Source organism: Lagopus muta, chromosome 1, assembly GCF_023343835.1.
Source record: "Lagopus muta isolate bLagMut1 chromosome 1, bLagMut1 primary, whole genome shotgun sequence".
Taxonomy (NCBI): domain Eukaryota; kingdom Metazoa; phylum Chordata; class Aves; order Galliformes; family Phasianidae; genus Lagopus; species Lagopus muta.
The window spans coordinates 13,717,466-13,740,322 of NC_064433.1; the positions used below are offsets into that span (position 1 = coordinate 13,717,466).

Below are 22,857 nucleotides of genomic sequence, written 5' to 3' on the forward strand. Positions count from 1 at the left end.
TTAGCCTACATGCAGCTTTGTGCAGACATTCCTACACTTCTGGGTTGGCGTGTGTCTGGAAATGTTACAAAAGCTTTTTCTCCAGCAAAAGACTGAAGTCCTTATTGATTTAAACTGAGGTGTTCTGGCTGGCTGTATAGCACTTCCAAAAGCAAGAACATAGGCAGAAATGGCAGAGACTCCAGATTAAGCCACTACTTTGCACCCAGGTGAAGCCACTACCTTGCAGCATCAGTCCTGTGCTCCCAGTACCAAGAACTTTTACTAGCTCAGGCACAGTGTCAAGGCAGAGTTGGCTGCATGCATTCCTGCCAGACTGCATCAGGGCTGGGGGAAGCTGGGGAGCGCAGTGCAGATGAGCGCAGGACACTTGTGACAACACAGCAACAGGCAGCAGCCAGCACAGCAAATTCTAACACAGCTGTGATGGCCGCTGTGCAGAGGGATCAAGCTGTGAAATCAATTGGGATCGTGATTTACAGCCAGGTCATTTAAACCCAATATTCTCAATGAGGGAAAAGTTAAAATACAAGTGCTTTCCTAACTGTAGGAAAAACAAAGCAACGGATGGTACCAATCCAGATTGAAGCTGGCCACAATGCCAAAAGTGTAATTAACAGTGAAATAAAAAGGTAGTCGTGGAATGAAATGGAAAAAACTCAGCAATGTGACTTCCTACCTGCCAATTGCTTCCTCTGAACCAGACAATCTGTGCTCATGCTACAGGGCCAAATCCTCTCCCACTTGTCAGAAGACAGAAAAGTCCAAAGAGGCCTTACACTCCTACACCCTTTTGGAAGTTGTCCCTCCTCATCAAAGTGATGGCGCTACAGTTGAAATAAACCCTACTATCTAGGGGTAACAAGAAGTATTTAAACTGCAGAAACTGGAAGCGTTTAAAAATCTCTTTTTTTTCCCCCCAGCTATGGAAGCAACTTGACCAGAGACAGGGAAAGGACAACACGCAGAACATTGGCATGAAAAATCTCAGCTATAATCAGCTGACTCCAGCCTGATTACAGAGGAGGAACTAAACTCTTTATTTGGCAAATTGATCACAGAGCAATTATTGCTGTGTCTGCCAAACGGTAGCTAGAAAGTACAGCAGATTCAACCAGCGATGGCTAACACATGAACCAGAAGTATCCATGCCTGAGCAATCAACCTTGTCTCTAAATACTAAGGAAGAGATTTACTTAGGTTTGAAGACGACAGTGTATAGCACAGAGCTTCTTAAGCAGTTTCGTATGGTAGCAAAAGAGTACAGAAAGCAAAAGATAACAAGAGTTACCATGAACATTGCTGTAACACTTCTGGGAATCTGGAGTCCTACATCTAAAACATTATTTTTATTATTATTATTACCCCTCCCTTCTTTCTCCCTAGTACCAAATGCCTTGATCTGCCAAATTGTTTCAAGTCTGAAACAGAAATAATTCAAGAAAAACAACAGTTCAAAACCAAAATTCAGTCTATTGTTACTCATCAGAGAATTCTGGAAGATTTAGTTGTTTTATCTCCTTAGAGTTCAACACCTGAAAGCTGACAGCAGTGGAAGTTACAGGCTTACTGTCCTTTACTGTTTTCTTAGGACACAAAATTTATTCTCATGATTAGGAAGTAATAAATGTATTTTGGATGGCATAACATTCAGACAACAATGGAAAATGATTCCTGCTGTATATTATTTGCAGGTCTTATGTAGCGTGTTTTTTTGGGAGTATTTACTAATGATGAGAGCACCACAAACACTAGAAAGGAATGGACTCAACTACTGATAAACAACTGGGAGCAAGACTTTGCTAAATATTCAGTGACTCATATCAGCAGAAGGTTTATTTACTGTAAGAAGGTGAAGACCAATGCTCCCCTCCTCCCTGCTGCCAAATGCCATGAACTAGGAAAGACCAGAAATGCAAAGCCTACAGCATTAAACCACTGCACTGAAAAGTCTCAACTGCTGTGAGGTTTAAGGAAATACACCAAAGGTATTTCACCTTCATGTGGGCTCCCACCACAGCAAACTCCAGTCGGTAGCTTCCAGGTAAAGCAGCTGTTTATCTGTCCAGCACACACACACACAAACTGTGCTTAAATAAATTTTCTGCTTTGTTACTGCTCCCCCTGCCACAAGATAACAGTTCTAGCCAGGTACACTATTAGCAGCATGTGAAAGGCTCTCAGAGAACCTCCAAGGACACACATGTTGAAGGACAGTGACATGTTATGGCCTGAAGGCCCCAGGGAAATGCATGGAGGCTGGCACTGGGCTTCATGCATGCTGCCACAGTCGTACTGCAATCAAAAGAAGCAACTTCTGCACCCGCTCTACTCTGCTTAAAAACACTTCTGGTTCACCTTTGTTTTCTACCTTGTATTATATTAATATGGGACTGCATTAGGCGTAGGAATGGAGAACAGGCAAGCCATGTAACTTAACCTCGAGTCCTTCAGTGAGTGCTCCTCAGATGCTACTGCTGGGCCCTGCTGTCCTGTCACCTGGGGGCTGTCCCTTGCCACCTGGGCTCACCCTGCTCAGGGACCTCACTCTGCTTCACCATTCCATGCCCATCTGCCAGTCACAAATCTTACAAGCAATTCTTACCCCTCTTTCTGGTAACTTGGTTCCAACAACCCATCAGTATTTCTGAGAAGAAATGTTTCTGAATATCCAACCTGACCTCCCTCTGCCACAACCAAAGACCATTCCCCTTATGGCTGTTACCTGTAAGCAGAGGCCAACTCACTCACCACAACAATATCCTTTCAGACAGCTGTAAAAAGCGATAAGGCTTCCCCTGAGCCTCCTCTCCTCCAGACTGAACCACTCCAGTTCCCTCAGCTGCTCCCCGTGAGTCCTGTGCTCCACACCCTCCACAGCTTCATCATCCTACATTGCAATACTGACCAGAGACCTCAGAACATTTCAGGCTCTACAGGAAAAGCTCATTTGGAGTCACAAACTTCCACAGCTGTGGACAGATGCCACCTCCATTGGCTGACACTGGTCTCAGGTGAGCCAGGAGGATCCTGTCTTCCACTGGATAACCCACAGAAGTGCCACTTAAGTCTTGATAGTTATCACAAAATCACAGAATGGCCCAGGTTGGAAGGGATCTCAAGGATCATGAATCTCCAACCCCCCCTGCTACAGGCAAGGCCACCAACCTCCCCATTTATTACCAGACCAGGCTGCCCAGAGCCCTATCCAACCTGGCCTCGAATACCTCCAGGGACGGGGCATCCACAACCTGTCTGGGCAATTATAATAACTCATAAATAATGTAGTGGAGATAGAAAACTTCTTTCTCCTATTAAGAATGTCTCTTCTCCTATTAGAGCACATAGCATAAGGTTGCAACCGATACCCAGCGGTAATGCTAACACTAAGACATGCACACAGCCCTGACAGCCTGCAGGTAACCCTTGTTCTTCCAAGAACACCAAACCGAGAGAAACCACAGGTATTTAGAGAATACAAACAAAAATATTTACTTTCTTTTAATTTAACTTACACAATTCAAACCATATCAAAGCTCCAAAAGCAAACGCTTTGTAATTCCCCTGCTCTTTATTTAAAAAGCTCTATGGAATTTACATAAAGGCACCCACTACGAAGCTGACAGCTGCTAGCTCAGGAATCAGCAATTTCCCAACTGTGTTTAAACTGCTTTGGTATCGCTGTCGCGTCATCATTCAATTCAAGGTACGAGTGATGTTATTTCTGAGCCACAGCCTATTGCCAGCACAGTCTGCACTGCGTTGTGCCACACGGAGACACGTGAAATAAACGTGACAGTGCAAAACTGAGGCCGTAGGAATACATACTATGAAAAAGGGCGAAATCCCGGTAACCCCTCTGCACGCGGCTCCGGCGGAGGTTTCTCTGTCTCTCTGCACCCATGTGAGGGGCAGCGACACGGCCTGCGCTGGAACTCGGCATCAGCGCTCAGACTCCGAAGCACCGGAGCAAAAGCGAACATGGCAGAGTACGCGAGATTCCAATTCCGCAGGCAGCACGCGCGATCGTTATTTGCACGGCGCTACGCTGATAAGGGTTGGAAAAAAAAAAAAATCACGGCGCAGATAAGGCCGGGGCCAAAGTCCCGGCGGCGGCACTTCCCGATTTGGGCACGCCGCTTCGCAGCCCCACCCCCGCCCCACCCGCCGCCGCAGCCCTGCTCCGGGAGGCGCCGGGGGACGGAGCGGCCGCCGCCCGCAGGTACCCGCGGCTCGCAGCCCCACGCCGAGGAACGGCCGCACCCCGCGCGGCTCCGCTGCGGGCACGCCCGGCGCCGTGAGCGCCCCCTGGCGGAGCGGCCGCCGGCGGCAGCAGCCCGGGGCAGCGCGCCGTAAACAGGCGGCCCGGCGCATGCTCCCTGCCGACGGCCTGCGCCGCATTCTTCAGCCTCCGCACTCCTACTGACAGCTAGGAAGGTCCCGAACGGAGAACGGCCCGGAACTGGCGCAGGAAGTGCCAACGTTTCCGTGTTTTTCTGCACAGCTGTCAATAGTACAGAATTACAGAATGTTCTGTGTCGAACGGGACCCCCGTGGCTCACCGAGCCCAGCTCCCAACTACCTGTGGCACAGAAGCTGCACCCAGAAAGCCAGCCCGGAACTTCCATTGCAGCATGGCAGCATGGCACCTCAGCTTAACAAGATCTATTCTCACAGCAGTGGCCAACATGAAATGCACTGACAAACACAAGCTCAACTCGTAAGGCACTTACAGCCGTCTTATGACTTAGCACGTGTATGTCTGCACACATGCGGAGCTCTGTTCCCTCTTGTTCAGCTCAGAGATGGCGCAGGAGCTCCGTCTACCCCAGATGCTCATCCTCCCACCTCTGCAGTGTCCCCAGGGGTGGTGAGGGGACAGCCCCCATTTACCCACACCTCTCTTACTCACAGAACCCTCTGCTGGAGACCCTGGTTGATGAGGCAGATGCTGGCAGCGCAAGCAGACAGAAGCAGTGTTCCCAGAGATCTGCTCAATGGGGCACTGCAGCTCTTGGCACAGCTCCAGTTGAGCGGAAGACAGAACTAGATATGAGAGATCCTGAGCCACCGGGCCCAAAACGGAGCCCAGACAGAGCAAATGGAGCCAGTGCGTCTTTGAAGGTACATAACCTGTGGTGGTGGGTTTTTTCCCCACCTCATTTAATTTCAGTGTGGGACCTGAAGTAAAAACAAACAAACAAAAACCAAACCCCACAACAAACTGCATTTGGGGCATGAGCCTACCTGAGCACAATAACACTATATGCTTCTGGGATTTCTGAATGAGAAACATTCGCTATGGGTATACATCCCTCACAGAAGAAAGGATTAATGAGACAAAATAAAACAAATAAGATAAACAAACGAGAGAAAGTAGCAATAGGTGCAGAAATAACAGGCGAGTATATAAGTAAATAACAGATACTTAAGTAAAAATATTTAACAAACATTTGGGTAACATCTGGAAAAAAATCCAAGCGTATGTGCACATATAAAGACAAGAGAAATTAAAAAGCTTAATTTTCCAGGTCATGTTGCTTACTGCATCATTTACGGCTGAGACATAGATACTGCTAATACCTACGTGTGTGACTCCAGCAGATGTGTGCAGGGCAGTGACAATCCTGGGGATGCAGCAGCACTGCTGCACGGAGCGGCGCTTGCTGCCTCACGAGATCGTGTGATAACATTCACACCCCAGTTTGAACGGCAAGTCACAGCATGGTTCTGACTGTTTAAATTCTAATAGTTGGTAATGTTAAGGAAGAGTTAACTCCCACGTAAAAAACAAAATAACTCTCCAATGCTGATTTTTTGGGGAGCGGGAAGATGCGTAGTAACCATACAAACAAATTTATTTAAAATGATGCTTTCAATTCCTGAAAGTGAAAAGGTACTGTCTGGCAAGCAAGGCTGATGTTAGCTTTTGTTTAAGATACATCCAGGAGGTTGTTCCTTTTCCATATCTTAAAATAAAGTGCCTTAAGTGATCCATCAAGAGACTGCCTGAACCAGCGCTCCAGGAAGTGATAACCAACACTATCCTTTTCAGTCTAAAAAGGGGAATCTAGCAACAATATCAAAACTCTTACTTAAATGTAAGAGAACAACTTCAGCTTAGATGAAGACCCCAGACATTTTCCTTATAGATGAACTTCCTGTAAATATTTTTCTTTATAAAATGTTGTACTAGGAGAGACAGGTTGTGCTAATGACAGACGAGATGTGTACCTTGTTATTCACAAAGCACTGCAATGTAACTTTTCTCCAGAATCTTAGTGCAGAAGTTCTAGCTACAGAACCCAGAATCTTTAAGGTTGAAAACAAAACATGCCAAGAATGAGAAATACAATTCATTGTAGATGATAAAAAGGATTTTTTAAATGTTTTTTGAAGATCACACTGTGCTCATCTCACAATCTCACAAGCTTTAACTGAGTGTCTAAGGAACAAGGAGCAACAGAAAGTGATTCCTTTGCAGCCTACACTTTTGAAACTCTGCGTGTGGCTCAGGAAAGAGTACTGCTCCATAAAAACATGAAGGAGACTGCCCATTTAGCAGTGCCTTGCTGTAGACATGGCTGCTTTTAAGACTGTTTTCAAAAGAAAATCTCACCTCACTGTTGCTAGGTTTGGACCAATGGAGCTGGGTTTGTCCCTGTTCAGAAAGGGCATCACACCAACACCACCTGGAGCAATATTTTTTTTTTAATGCTGCACAACAGAAGAATATTCCCATGCAATTTTCAATAGAAGGACCTGAATTTTAAAAATAAGAACCCTTTTTAGCACCTAGTACATGGACACTGCCGAGTCTGCAATGTGTTATGGGACTAAAACTTCGAAATGCAGAAATAAGAGTCCAATCTGTTGGGAGTATGTGTGCTTCTTGCTCAAGTTCTGTGGGCCTAAAATAGTGACAGAATTAATTCTATTTCCTCATAGTGCTAGGTAGGTCAACATGCAGGCTTTTTTTTTTCCACCTAGAAACAAGACTACAGCTTCAGCAATCCAGCACTGGCAAAAACAACAGAGCTGACTTCAGGCAAAAAAATAAACCCAACACAGAATTGAAATACCAGCTCATATACTTAAACAGCAGCTGCATTAACTGTTTCAAGAAGGTTTTCTGTAATGATGTATTAATCTCACTCTGAAGTCCAATTTCAAATGTTTCAGGGCCATGGATATTTCTGCACTGGTGGAGGGAAGAGGAGTTCAGAGCAGCGTAGGTCAGAACATTTGGGAAAGCCAAAATTCTCCTAATTTTATCTGCAGAGATCATCTCAGATGAATCCCTAAAGCTCTAACTGATCATCTGTGCAGACTCCTGGAAAACACCGTCACCAGGTATCTTACCTAAACCATATTTAGCAGGGAACAGATTTCTATGAATTCCCAGCATCCTGACTCGACAAGTCCACAAAATCAACCATCTCATCCGTTTTCAGAAACGCGCTCTACCAAAGCTGTGTCTGCAGCCTATAAAACACTTCTGATACATCACAGATCCTCATAAACTAATCAAACAACTGTTACCGTACCAAGAAACTGCCCTGTCCCTGGAAGGTGCTCAAGGCCAGACTGGATGGGGCCGTGGGCAGCCTTGTCTGGTACTGAATGTGGAGGCTGGTGGCCCTGCATATGGCGGGGGGGATGGAGATTCATGATCCTTGAGGTCCCTTCCAAACCTGGCCATTCTGTGATTCTGTGTGAAAAAGTACAAATCCTTGACTAGCAAGTGCTGCTTGACAGACATTCAGTTATGTTTATGTTATCTTACAGATCAGGCTGATGCCTCAGCAGTCCCTAATTTTCAGAGCTGCTCCTCCAGAAAGGCCTGGTATTCTGGAGGAATTCAAGAGTATTTTAAAAACAGCTTTGAGTACTTTAGCAGCAAAAGAAAAGACATACTCCTATCTCTGCTTTCCTAAGAAAGTTCTTTTTTACTGTGTTTTTCCTTCTTGGCCGTAGTCCAGAGGGGGTCTTTAGAGATAAGTTTCTTTTATTAAAAATAAAACACTGTAACAACAAAATTAAGAGCATTTTTTGCTCCATTTTGAGCTGAACAAGGATTTCTTGCTGTAAAACTTCCAACCTAAATTGTCTAAGCAAGCTGAAATAACAAGAGATGATCGCATTGTCTTCCCAAAACATAGCCACACTTAACACTGTACAATCACATAAAAACCAGACCTTGCTCTCAGCTGCTTACAAACGATGATCTCAACACTTGGGCACCTCATGAGTGCCATGGAGCTCAGCAGTACCGCTCTGGGTATGGAATAACACTCACATGAATCTAGAGTAACAGATGAAGCTAACCCAAAGAGGAATGAACACTCTTCCTCTTACACTCAAATCTTCAGTTCTTTGTGCAACTTCAGAAGCAACAGACTTCAGCACTCCTCTTGTACAACCTTTTCAACTGTGCTACAACTCTGAAAGCTTCTGAATATTTTTTAAAAGATTCATGTTAAATGATACATAAGGAGTGAATGCACAAGTAAAAATACACAGAAATAATATTTCTTATGGCAGCAATGCTGCTGGACAATGTAGTGTTTTCCTAAGTTTCCTTGCATGCACATTGCTTCCTTAATGTGTTAAACAGGAAAAGTCTCAAATGTTAACCAACAATTTAGAGCAAACAAGAGCAGTGAAAGGCTGAGTAACCTGGATCTGTTCAGTCTGAGGAAAAGACGACTGAGGGGGGATCTGGTTAATGTTTGTAGATATCTAAGGGGAGGTGGGAAGCAAATGCATGAGGCCGGGCTTTTCTCAGTGGTGTGTAGCAATAGGAAAAAAGGCAGTGGCCTAAAACTTGAACATAGCAAGTTCCATTCAAATATGCAGAAGAACTTCTTCATGGTAAAGGTGACACAGCACAGAACAGATTATCCAGAGAAGCTGTGGAGTCTCCTTCCATGTAGGTGCTCAAGAACCATCAGGACACCCACCTGTGCAACCTACTGTAAGGAACTTGCTTTAGCAGGGGATTGGGCTCAGTGATCTCCTGAGGTCCCTTCTAACCCCTGTAATTCTGTAATTCAGTGATCTTTGTTGCTTCACCTGTGCAATGCCATATAATGTTCATGAGCACTCCAAAGTTGCATTTCTTTTCTTTTTAGAGATTCCAGAATTCCAAGTAATACTGCGATCTCTTACTGACTTAATTGGAGCTACTAATAAAGGTTCTGCTTCAGCCAGCCTCTTAGCATTGCATTACAACTAGCAATTTAACTTATATTCACACCATTATTTTCATGTTGCGTGGACATGCACATTTAGACAGTATTGCAACAACGTACTCTAAGTTACAAAGAAGGTGATTCAAACTGTCAAACTGGTGGAAAACAGACCAGAATGTATTTATCTAAACATACAGAAGCACACTTGTGCTTCTTTTATGTACAAAAGTACAATCAGAAAATGTGTCTTACAGGTCACCTGCATGCATGGGAAGAATGTAGGTACTATTCCTACATTTATTTACTCCCGAACTACACATCAGGTTTTTCCATTGTTTTTAGTCTGCATGTACTGCTATCAGCCTTCCAGATGTATTTTTCCACTCACAGAATAGAAAATAGAAAATTCTAAGGTTAAAAGAATAGTAAAAATGTTTAAAACATAGGAAGTTCCTTACCTATTTTATTCCGATCTCCAGCCTTTCAGAACTGGAGTCAGTTTCAGTCTCAGTGCAGTCTCACTAAACACAAGTGCACAGACAACATATAGTAAAAGCATCCTTAGGTAAGTTCATGAAGTATTTGCAGAGACTCCTATTCAATCTGCTGTCTTTTCCCTTCTGAATGCAGTGCTGCAGAAGCCAACATTCTGCATATGCAGTCTGGCAAACCTCACCACTTTTTGTTTTCTTCTAATTGTCATTTTCTACAATTTACAACTTTCACTTCAATGCTATTCAGTCAAAGGATACAGAATTTTAGTTGTGATGTCATCCCCAGTCAATTTTTTGTGTTTTTTGATTACATTATCAGGCTGACTCCATATATTAAAGCTCTCTCCTTAGCACATCCTTTTGGGGTTCTGAATTCCTATTAGAGGTGAGCATGTCTTTTGGGGGAAAATACCACACTGCCACTAATACCTGAATATATCATCAATCTGGACATACCAACTCCACAGAAATGCTCAAACCTGAACTGGTATAGCCCAGAAAAATACCACTTCTAGGCTAATGCAAACAGCAAAATCTTCCATCTTCAAGGTAAGGCCCTTTCTAAAAGTTATGCTTTTACAATTGCAATTTAGTATGACAGGCCAAGCTGATTTAATAATTGTTGCTGTTGTTCCCACTAAACCATGTACTCTCCCTTTCTCTTTGCCTCTGGTGTTCACCAGCTTTTCTTGCTAAACCAGCTGAAAACTAACAAACAAAAGGAGGAAAGATGTGAGGCCACAAAAAAACCAGAACAAACAAAAAACCCTCACATGAACAACCAAATCCAAGTGCACAGTTTTCTCCTATTTTTGATAGTGAGTTGAATAGTCTCACTGAAGGTGAGATAAGCTGCAGAAGCACTGTGGGTAAGGAAGATGGTGGTGTGACAGGGACACACAGGTGAGATGAGCAGGGCAGATGCTGTCTCTCTGCACAGCACGCCACAGGGCGATTCAATCCCCATCAGCTGCCCAACAAGCCACAGCCTGGCCCTGTCACAGCCATGCCGATGTCACCAACAAAGCATCCTGGAGAGATGCTGAAGTTTGACAGTCTGGTTTCTACCTCTGATACTCTGCACCACACTGCTGGCTGCAGCTCACCCTGCACTCTTCCGTCACAGCTTCATCCAGCAAAGAGGGTGTGATAAATGTAAGGACAGGCATCTCTTCATACAGTATTTTTCAGAAAGATTATTGTGAGTCTTTAGAGAACTGGACACAAAAGGAGACAAGCTCTTTGTTTACTACCTATATGCATCAGTAAGAAACAGCCTTCCTCATTTTCAAGAAAAGCGCCCTGGAACAAATGATTGCTGCAGAGCTCTGTACAGCAGACCTGCTTCATGGCGACTCACACAGAATCACAGAATTGTAGGGGTTGGAAGGGACCTCCAGAGATCATCGAGTCCAACCCCCCTGCCAAAGCAGGTTCCCTACACCAGGTGATACACTCAGCATGCCTGAGGACAGCCACCTAACAGCCATTTGCTACAGCGCTTCTGCACTCAACACGCCTTGCCAGACTTGCGACTCAGTGCTGTCATGCTATGAGTACCTTGCTTGTGACACTCAGCTACTTCATGGCAAAAAAATCCAGCCCTGCCACTAACATTCTCCCAAATCTAAACTTAAAACAACAAAGTATTTTACATTTTTAATTTGCGTCTTCAAATAGAAGATGAATTAGAAATACATCAGTGCACCATTCGTTCTCTTTGCTAACTGAAGGCCATGCCTTTCATTCAATTCAAGGTTCAACACATTGTCACTACCTTAAACTGAAGTTCTACAAAGAACAAAGTTTTACTACATTAAAACTAAGAATCTGGCATTGAAAAAAAAAAAAAAAAGTATGAAAGACAGGGTAACACTGTTAGGCTTGAAAATTCATTTGTACCATAAGAGCATCAGTTATTTTACTTCTTGCAACCCTACATGAGCATTCTACGCATTAAGGAAGGCCAGATCACAAAAGCAACAGAAATCAGGATACCTGTAGTAGCTCTGAAATAAGATGGAATGCACACAAAGTGACAAAAGTGAAGTGCTATAGTACTAGGAGAACTTCTGTGGATGGATAATCCACATAAATTAAATCACTGCTAGGTATTACTGTAGCTAATCTTTTAGTTTAGATTCATACTGAGTAAAACAAAACGTATTTTAAAGTAACCATGTGGGTTGCATTTTAAAATTGTTTGGTCATTCTGGTCATCTGTACAATGCAATGTTTCTAGGAATGCAAGATATTTTTATGAGGCAGCCAGCTGCAGACATTGCTGGAAGTTAACAACATTAAGTTCCAAGAAAAATAACCCCAGGAAAATTACAATTCTGCATATGCCTCCAAACATTTTCCCAGCACATGCATGGAATATCTGTTTGAATGGCAGAAGTCAAAGAGTTTTGATGCTCAATTAAAGGAAATAGTGATTTAATTGTAAGGTATCTTTTCGTTCTATTCAAAACTGCTTTTGCTGTAGTGCCAGAGGTCTGGTCCCTATTTACAGGATGACTGCAATGACAAAGTACAAAATAATCTTAAAAAAAAAAAAAAAAAAAGAATGCTGAGCAACAGCTCTGAAAGAATCACCTCTCTGCAGAGAACACCACAGAAGTTGGGCTGAGCAGTGGGATGGCTCAGGGCCCGCATGGCTTCACACAGCCCACCACCAGCCCCCATCAGTGAACATGCGCTCTGGAAATGGAGTGGGCACATTTCTACCTCTGCTGAGCATGAGAGGCAGTAAAAGAGATCAGCAGCTCACTCCTTCCTCTTCTAGGGTAAGCATCAGTGCAATTATATGAAAATTGCCCTCGCCTTTGCTCATGTAAAGCAAATACTGAATGACTTCCTCACATATGGGTGTTGGCACATCCCACCTCAGCACAGGTAAGCCTGCATTTCCACATCCATGCTGTGTGATGGTACATGGAAAGCCTATATGATAAATTCTCTTATTTTTTGCAATAATGTAGATACTTGATATTTCAACGTTCTTCCATTCAACAGAGCAATCTACAGAAAAAAAAAGGTATTGTAAGCCATAGCTTGATTCTACATACAATAATCATCACTGTAATTCTTCAAATTAAACAAGTTATTAACTACTACAAGTTCATCCGGCAGCACTTCTTATGCATATTTCTAAATGATCTAATTTAAACATATTGCTCTTTGTGAAAAGTGGAGTTTAGTTTTTGTAAATGGGTGCACTTTATTTTTTAAGCAACCGAAATACAGGATGCTTCAAAATCCCCCGAAGGATTCCAGCTTTTGGTGACACAAACCAGAAATGTAACTCATGCTGCAGTCTCAGGGTGTTGTTCCAGCACCACCCCGCATGAAGCTGAGCAGGCTCCAGGCCTTGGGCAGGGTAGGAGCAGTGCTGGCTTACTGCTGCGGCCACTCAGCTTTGTTAGTGCTTAGGAAACCTATGTGGAAGCTCTTGGCAGAATACTTTCAAACTCAGATCCCCAAACCATTTCTCCCAGACCAAACCAAACCTCGCTGACTGAAGGCGCCCCCAAGGGAGCCAGTTGTACACAGCATGCCTGCGGTGTACCCACGGCCCTCTTTCAGCCTGGAGGGTGTAAGATCAGGGATGGCCATTATTTAAGGAAAAAACAAACTACCAGGTAATTGGAACACTGTAAAGACCAGCTGGTGACTGATCAGTGCAGTGCAGCTGAAACAGTGCTTTAAAGAAAATTATGTGATAAAAACAAGAACAGCAGAGCTTAACAGGTATAACCAGCACAAGGCAGGGCTGCTGCTGTCTCATCCACTGAAATGCAGTGTGTAAACGCATTATGTGCATTATGTGAAATGCATTACAAATTCTAGCATAACAGAAGAAGGAAAAGACAAAAAAGAAACAGGCCCATGCGAGGAGAAATCCTGTCTTAAAAACTCAGCATGAACTGCAATACAAATGCCAGGAGTGAGCAGCTTCCTCTGCGAGTGAAGCAAGTCTGCAAGCCCTTCCTCTGTCACAACTCCGTGCTTCCTTCTGCACATGCTGCTGGCAGCAGCACCATCACCGACACCACCAGCAGCACAGGCACATATGCATTAAACACACTGTACTGGATTTACATACATCCAGCTTTAGAGAAGATACGTCTGAACGAGACATTCAGCTTTTTGCTGTCTGGACTGCCCACTAAGATTATTTGTGATGAAATACCCTATAACTTATACTGTATGACTTAACTGAATGAGAGCTTTTTTTTTTTGAGCAGAAGTTGAACAGCATTTTGCAGAATGCAAAATTATTGCTCTAAAATCTACCTTAAAAAAAGAAAAAAGAAAAAAGAAAAAGCTACCTTTGCATCTCACATAACTCCATAAATATGCTAAATATGGAGTTAAGCAAAGCTTTGCTATGAAGCAATTCCCTTTACAGACACAAACACCTAAGTCAGACCTTCAGGTAGCTGAGTGTTAATACAGACACATAAGAAAGTTTCAGATGATTATGCTAATTAATCTAAAAGGAGGCTATAGTGCATTTTCCAGCAGATTTTCTCATAAGCTGGAAAACAAAATGAAATAAGGTATGTAGTGGTGGACTCCTCGAAATCACGTTGGGGAAGACTGAAGTATATTTGGTATTTGCTGAAGCTGAGAAGGGAAATTGGCAAAAGAAAGGTGTGATATGATAAAGCAGCAAAGATGACAGTTTTGTTCTGTAATCAACGGGCAAAAGTGTCACCTGTCTTATTCACTTTTCAACTGATATTGTGCAATTCACAATGTAGCTGGTGTACATATATCCACTTGTCATTAAACATGACCTTCCAAAAGATATTCTAACTTTCCCTTAAGATTAAATAAAAACTTGCCTTGTGTTTTTTCTTTTGTGATGTATATGTCTAAAAAAAAAAATGAAATAAAATCAATCTAATCCTACATTAAATGTCAAATTTTAAGAAACAAAAACAAGATGCAAAGAAATTCTACTAAATTGACATTAAACTAAGATTCAGTTTAAAAACTGGAAAGATTTGTTTTATAAAATGGAACTGTGGAACCAAATCCCAGGAACTGAACTGAAACGAAAATGAAGCAGCATACATTACTCAGTGAATAGCTGATGGTTGTAGCTTGCATTCAGCAAACTGAATGTGTTAAGTGTGGAGTGGAATATGTTTGTTTCTATAGCTCTCATGAAACCATTATGCTTTATTCTCAAGTTACCTGTTATTTGAACTTCATTTTATCTGATTGATGCTATCTAGCTAAAATTGCCACTTCCAGACTGTGAGTTCAACAAAACAAGTTGCCTGCTTAAACATTGCTTCTGGTGTAAACACTGGTAACAACTTAATCATTTCTTCACATAACTGCATCATGTGATAAGCAACTGGAAATAAAAGAATTCTACTGAGTAACTTGAATCCATGTTTCTGGATGAAAGAGCAGAAGAGACTGATAACAACCTTGCCAGGTTTTGGTGGCACAGGCCTCAGAAAAGCATGGAAGGAAGGCATTTCACCTCACTGCCTGCACTTCCAAAATCTGACTTCTCCTTTGGACTTTTCGTCATCGGAAGAATGAAATGTCACTCACGGGATCACAGCAACCAGGCATCCTTAAAAGAGGGCACGAGTAACAACTCAGCTCTGTCTGCTCCTGCCTGCCCTCAGCGGTTTGCTGTGAGGGTTGCAACAATCCCGACCCACACTGTGGCGAGGAGGAATGGCTGCAGATCGTGCACAGGCAGATCAGTGCTTGGCCCATGCCAACGGCGAGATGAAAGCTTTCTGAAGCTTTCGGGTGTTCCCAAGAACTCCCTAATTGGGGAATGATACTTAGATACTGTAGTGATCTCAAAACTATAAATGTGTGTGCTAGCATTTCTGAATTTCTTTCTTAATGTTGAGAAAATGATGTTGGATACAAGTGAAGAAGTCAACACAACATGGGCTGGATACAAAAACATCTCAAGGGACCTCTCTGCCTAGTTTCCTTAAGAAACAAAACAAAACAGAGCAAAAAGCTCTGCTAAGTATATTCCCCACTTCAGTGTTTTTGCTGACCTCTCATTCTCACTCTTTTCCAATTACAGACAGACTGGTTTTGACCTGACTGATTCCAGCAGGCCAGGTAAGACTGATTGAAGCAGCAGGGACATGGGCCAACGAAAAGAAGAGAGCCTAAAATATTCCAGATCTTCCCAGGGCTGACAAGCAGACCCTAGATGAAGTTCTCACTTTACTGCAGTGGTAACCAAAGTGGCCACCACTTTCCAAGTGAGGAAATGCGACTGTGCCACTGGGGTTGTGTGTTACATTCTTGTGTATGTCCATCCTCCGCTTTTAGCTTTTATAAAAAAAAAAATAAATAAATAAATAAAAGCTATTTTTTAAAAATTATTATTCTTTTTCTTTACCATGATAGGACAAATAATACTGGGGTATTATCATGTCACGTGCAAGAGAATATTTAACTCAGTGCATGGATCTCCACCCGACAGGCTGCGCAGTGATGGTGCAGGCTGTGCTGCAGTGACGCAGAATGAACTGTAAGGGAACGCTGAGTCTTTGTCAACAAACCCAACACAGATAACTGCTGTCTGAGCATCCTGACTGTCCTCAAAGTTATTTCATATTCAGGACATGGCAGTATTTACTACTGATCCAATAATACAGAGTTGATATTACTATAGATCTTTTTTCCAAGTATCAATTTATAATCTCTGAGGATTCTGTAACTGGCTTTATTTTTCTTTTCTGTAGCTGGCTTTATTTTTCTTTAAGATCCCCTCAGATTTGGGACCAAAAGGGTAAATTGGATGTCCCACATCACACATAACTGTTCTGATCTGCAAACTAGTGGGTAAAGGAACAGAAATCATTTTGTAAACCTATTCCCTTCATTTCCTCCGTTTTTACTTCAGTCTTGTAAGAGAGATTTCAACTCAGGCCAAATGGAACACTTTGCCTCTACCAGCATGAAATTCTCTTTGAAGGGAGAGGAAAATTAGTTATATTCAAGCCACTTCCTTAACATGAAAGACCTGCGTTTTCTTCTTCAGCAAGCTCCATTTTTTCCATCTCATTTATGCAGGCAGCAACAATAAATTGCTCTCTAGTAGTTAACCCAGAATTAAGGCTACTGTTGCAGTCAGGGTGCAACAGCTTGATCAATTAATATATAAATACGCACACAGAAATTTACGCATACACAAAGACATACAAAAATAAAATTTGCTTGTTTTCTAGTCCTGACAAAAGATTTCAGTGGCTCAGAAGGTTCGGGGTTGTTTTATGGAATACAACAGTAATGCTAAGATTCCATCTTTAAATAAATGACTGATGGAGTGGCTGCAAAGCAGGCTGGCAAGCACAAACCAATCCCACTGGTCCAGGAGTTCCCAGAAATCTCAAACACAGTTACTGAGTTCCCAACATGCAAGCAAAGCCTCTCACTAAAGAGCCCCTTGTATCAAAGTTCAGAAGATAACATCACCTTTGAGACAGCACAGATGAATGAACAGTAGCAAGACAGAAAAGAACCCAGGTCAGAGTGGTAGAAACCATATGAAGAAACCAAATCAGTAAACATACGGATACGTATGATATACTGGGAAAACATTATGAGTCACAAATGTTCTGGAAGGCATAAATGAACATGTAGACACGAGGAATCCAACAGATGCTGTCTACTTAAATTTCCAAGTGAAATTAAACTGCATTTATGTTTCTTAGAGCAAAGGTAGCTGCCAGGGAATTGGAAGGAAGACTCCAGCCCCATCCCACGAAGGCTAGCTAACTACCTACCAGGCAAGAAGAGGGTGAAGATGATCGGTTTTCTTGAAGAGTTTCACCAGTGGCATGCAGCAGGGGTCTGCATTAGGGCCAGAACTATTCAACATACTCAGAAGCAGTTCAAAAAAGGAGGTGGTTAGCCAGAGAAGAAGATCTTCAGTATATAATTACTCAGAGAACTATAGACAAAAATCAGCAGATTGCACAAAGACCTAATGCTGCTGAACGGTGTAATAAAATAGTAAAAGAAATCCAATGCAGAGAAATGTGAAGTGTCATGGCAGAAAAGATGGAAGACATAGAAGAAAAAATTCTTAATTTTATATACAAAATGATGGCCTCTTAATCATTATTACAGAGTAATGAGATACTGATTTAATTATCATCTCAGTGTTCTGTAGTGGTCAAATGTTAGTTAAAAAATATGGCACGAGATACCACTGCTTCCCTCCTTTCAAAAATGGTTTAGGAAGGCTGAGTCAGATACAAATACATGGGGCAAGGACACAGACAGTCGCTACTAGAGTGACAATTAAACAGATGTGGACTTGTCAAACTAGAAAAGCGATGACAGAGCAATGCTATGATACACATTTATAATGAAGGTGGACAGGAAGTGAGTGTTTGCTGCTGGGCAGCAAGTTCAAAACAAAAGGAGAGGTATTTCTTCACACAGTCTACAGCTACATTTTGAGAATCCTCTCTGCAAGACTATCTTGGTCTTAATTTTAAATTTCCATTAAGTTCAAAAAGCAATGGGTCAACAAAATTGTTCAGCAGTCCAATGACAGACATCAGACCTCTCTTTTCAAAGTTAAATTTTTTTTTGCTACACAACTTCCGCTGCATTTTCACCTAATGGAAAGGTACGCTGCATGCCAGGCTAGCCTACAAAAGGCTGTCCTGTTATGCAGTGATTTAGACCCAAGCGATCTACACTGCTATAGAACTGCAGGTTTTGAACTCACACAATTATTTTGAGTACAGTCTTCTCTTGTATTACAGCTAATTCCTGCATCAAGGCTGTAATGGCTTCATACCAGTTTTTAGTTAATGGAGAACAAAAAAACCCTAGAACTGAAAACACACAGTCCCGCACTGTGCTGCTCTCTGCAGATTTATGTGTCTCATCACACCTTTCCTGCCCATGCAAAAATGCTGAAAAGCTTTACTGCTCATTTCAGCTTTCCTACTGAATGCATCTGGCATTACACAGCAACAAAAAGGTTTAAATAGCAAACTAATTCTTTGTTGTCCTAATCAACTTCAAAAGCACCATTTTCACAATTATCTTACAGCTTTTAGTGACCCAAAGTCAGAGCATGAGTCTTCATACTCATCTGAGCACACACCGTGGTACTGCCAGGGTGACAAAGCGTAAAGAACACGCAAGGATATACCAGACTGCATCTTTCATACAGTCTAATCATCAAGCACAAATCAAATCAGTCTGAACAAGTATAACCTACACACACCTTTTCAGTATTACTGGCCAGTTACTGGCCCACATTTCAGCTTGCACAGATCTATTCCTGCTTCAGTATTTTCAGGTAAAAGGAAAAATGAGACTCTTCCCAGCTAATCCCTCTCCAAAAAACTGAATTAAAAAATTAAGCAGTTTTCAGTAATCTCAAGCCTCTAAAACAATATTAAAATAAAATTTTCTAGTTACATAATTAGTAATCCACAACATTGACAATGAACTCATGAAAACAATAACTCTGCACAACACATTATTTATTCCCTGGGAATAAAATAGAAGCAGTAGTACAAAATAATGATAGACTAACACTAGCCTTAAACATACCAACCATTGCATGTGAAAAGTATTCTATATAAGTATGGTATTAGTTATACTTCACTAGATACAGAGCAGACTCTAAGCATGATAAAAGATTATTTTCTCAGAAATTGGAAGTCTGTCAAAAAAAAAAAAAGGAGAAAAACAATCTATTATTTCCCATAACGCTAGTCAAAGAAAATGTTTCCCATTAGCAACATCAGTAGTCTAAAAAACATAAATAAATAGTGAGGCAGATTTCCTAGATTTTATTTTTGCGTCTTAACAATTGGTAGATTTTGGAGCAGGAAGCTAAATCAGGCATTTGACAATAAATTGTAATCAAAATACGCATCTTGTGAGGTGAATAAGTTGCCCTTCATCTATTAGTTCTTATTATGTCCTGTAAAATCTGATTAATTACTCTATCCAGATAAATACAATATTTTTATTTTAGAAATTGAATCCTACAGCACCTTTAACCTATCAGTAATGATAAAATACATTTTAGAATGTCTAATTCAATACTTTTAGATTTTAATATGACAATTATTACATTAATACCACAAGTTAAGTAGAATAACATTAAACTGTTAAGATAATTATATGCATCACTGCAGGACTGGGAAATGGGAAACACTCAGAAGAGCTTCAGTTATAGCTGAAAGGATGAGAATTTTAAGTACAGTGTTTTATGCATGCAAACAGAATGTTTTGAATAGATGTGGCACCAGTCAGGTAGCACAGTTTTACAGTATAACGAGCTGGTTACAATGGCACAAACTGAGGCAACCCAACCTGGGCAGCCATGAGGGCCTGCACTGTGACTGGGATGCCCTGACCTCCTGCCAGGCCCAGAGCCTGCTTTGCAAGAAATTGCTGATGTTAGCACATGAGAACTTGCATGTAACAGCTGGAAAACTAACTAGACCGAAAATGGTCAGAGAACTGCTAGAAGTCACTGTCATTGGGCAGGCTTATATGCAGACAAGACTTCTACAGAACTGAAATGGAACACCACTGGGCTGTGACTAATCCAGGTGCTAATTACCTTCTGTAACAAAAACACATCTGAATGCGTCAACTTCCAGAAAACAACTCCACCCAAATAAACCCACCACATCTTCCTCGTCAGATCATGGGCTGGATTAACAGAGAGCAACAGAGAGGAGCCTTGCTTTCCAGACTTTGGAATACGCTGAAGAAGCAACAACTTTCTGTCTGGGCCTTTGGCAAACCCAGATTCCACATCAAATGTACCTTCTGAACAGTGCAACATAATGTGATATAAAATAGACTTATTCTTGCTTATGTTTAGCTCACCAGAACACTTCTGAACAGTGAATTCAAATGGCTCTTAATTTGAACTTTACCTAGGAATGGGACTGTGGAGTCTGGTTGATTTTTTTGCTTTAAGAGAAACAAACACCACCAACACATTCCTTCTCTAAGATGGAAGACATTCACTTTCTTCAGCCCAGGAAAAACATACTATGGGAAACTTCAGCCCAAATAGCTCTGCTTTTAATTCTGGCAGGTTTTTACAGTCTATGACTGCACATTTTCACCGTACCTTTCCCATCTCCCTCACTATCACACCCCCACCCCTCCACAGGTGCAGCAGCTGGGAGAACAAGGCACTAAACTCAGCCCTGTGAATTACAGCATGTAGGAGATTAAACTTAAGCCTAATGCTACAGTCAACCTTCAACAGCTGAATTCTATAAATGGACGCTCCTTAAAAGAAATCCTTATTGGTTACTATTTAAAACTACATCTCTATTAAAATCACAACTGAAAGAAATTACAAGTGATATGCATCTCCATCAATGCCATGACAACACCATCCAGTTTAAATATGTACTATATCATTTAACACAATTTACCTGCAGTTTAAAAAAAAATACATAATGGTTCACTAATGAAGTATTATCAATGATTACATTATGAAAAAGAGAATTTCTATCATTATAAATTATCTTAGGTGTAAACATGAACAATAAACTTTCAGTGCATTTAGAAGCCCAGTGCCATTATTACTCTGTCAACCTACTTCCTCTGTGGAATTATTTAAGACTGTAAAATTACAGCACAATCAAGCGACTGTAAAACCAAAACTTCATTGAGTAAATTATGGAAAACACATCAGTGTTTTAGTTTCAGATTTTTTAATTTCACATGTAGATCCAGAAATAGGTGAGGGACAGGGGGGAAGGTCACTATGCTCAACAGCAACTGCACACATGCATAGCATTCTGTTCACTGTTGAATGTCATCTTCTTTCATGTACACTCTCCAATGTACAATCCCTTGAGAGTTCGACACTGCCCAAATGTTCCTGCTTTTGCATTAGAAGTATCTTTCAAATGCAGAAATTTTCAGTTATTGGCATGCAGAATCAAACCAAGGTTGGAAAAAACCTCCAAGATCATCTACTCCAACTCTCCATCTACCACCAATATTTTCCCATTAACCCATGTCTCTCAGTACAACATTTAAATGTTTCTTGAACACCTCCAGGGACAGTCACTCCACCACTTCCCTGGGCAGCCTGCTCCAGCCCCTGACCACTCAAAGAAATGTTTCCTAATTGCCAACCTCAACCTCCCCTAATGCAACTTGAGGTCATTCCCTCCTGTCCTGTTGCTACTTATGTGGGTGAAGGGCCCAAACCCTACCCATGTAGGTTGCAAGGGTGGATTTTTGAAAAGTAGTTTTCTATCGGCAGTTGTGAGCTTTCCACTTACACGACTCACTGACCTTCTATCTCTCTCTATATTTATATATCCGACCTTTGTTTTAAGCTCTGTGAACATTAACTAATAAAAAACAAGAAAGCAGTATAAGCAGTGGGATGATAGTAGAAAAGAAACCAAAAAAAAAAAAAACAACCCTATAAAATACTGCACTGCTTGTTTCTAAGCAAGCAGGTCAGCAAGTCTGAACACAGCTCCGACTTAAATTCACTTGCTAGACAGAGAGAAGCAAACAAACTCCTTCCAGCTTTAAGCTGATCTCAGTGACCTACAAGGTGAAGACACAACACATTGCTGCTGCTCTGAGCATTGGCTGCACATTTTTCAGCCTCTGCCACAGTCCATCCCTCAGATCTGGATGTTAATCTTTACGTTCAGATTCACGTTGCCTGATACACCCCCAATGCAAAAAGCATTGCTTTATTGTGGTTTATAGTGTGTCTGGTGGTTACAGCATTCTCCTCTCCTAGGAGGTGGAAGATGGGAGAATAGCAACTAGGAGGTAAGTCTACTAAATCCACGTACCTTGCTTCCCGGCCAAGTTATCACAGAGAAAGTAAGATTTTGTTTTGTTTTTCTTGAATGAACATAGCCTTGCCAGTGTATCTTTCATCAAGCTCTCTCTAGGGCATATCCAAAAGAAACCAAACCCCAAGCTGTTCCAAGTGAGTACAGTAGCCAATATTAAGGTGACCGACAATCTCATGCATACAAGCAGCTAAGAATTCAAATGAACCAATGAATAAAAATCCTTAAGTCTTGAAATTTCAATTTACCTTTTACATATCTAAACACTTTTCTGAATCTGGACAGAGCCTATCAGCACTAAGGATACAGAGCTGCTCTCTCCGA

General features: G+C 41.7%; 1 protein-coding gene across 3 annotated transcripts in view; it reads right to left on the minus strand.

Moving 5' to 3' along the window:
* Positions 1 to 22,857, minus strand: part of ATXN7L1 (ataxin 7 like 1) — a 111,265-nt gene that overhangs the window by 41,974 nt on the left and 46,434 nt on the right. The window contains exon 1 of one of the 3 annotated variants that reach the window (XM_048934084.1): positions 3,829 to 3,848. The exons of the other annotated variants lie outside the window; for them this stretch is intronic. The gene's annotated coding sequence lies outside the window, so the exon portion shown is untranslated. Of the gene's footprint in view, positions 1 to 3,828; positions 3,849 to 22,857 lie in introns of those variants that run through there. 3 annotated transcript variants of the gene reach the window in all.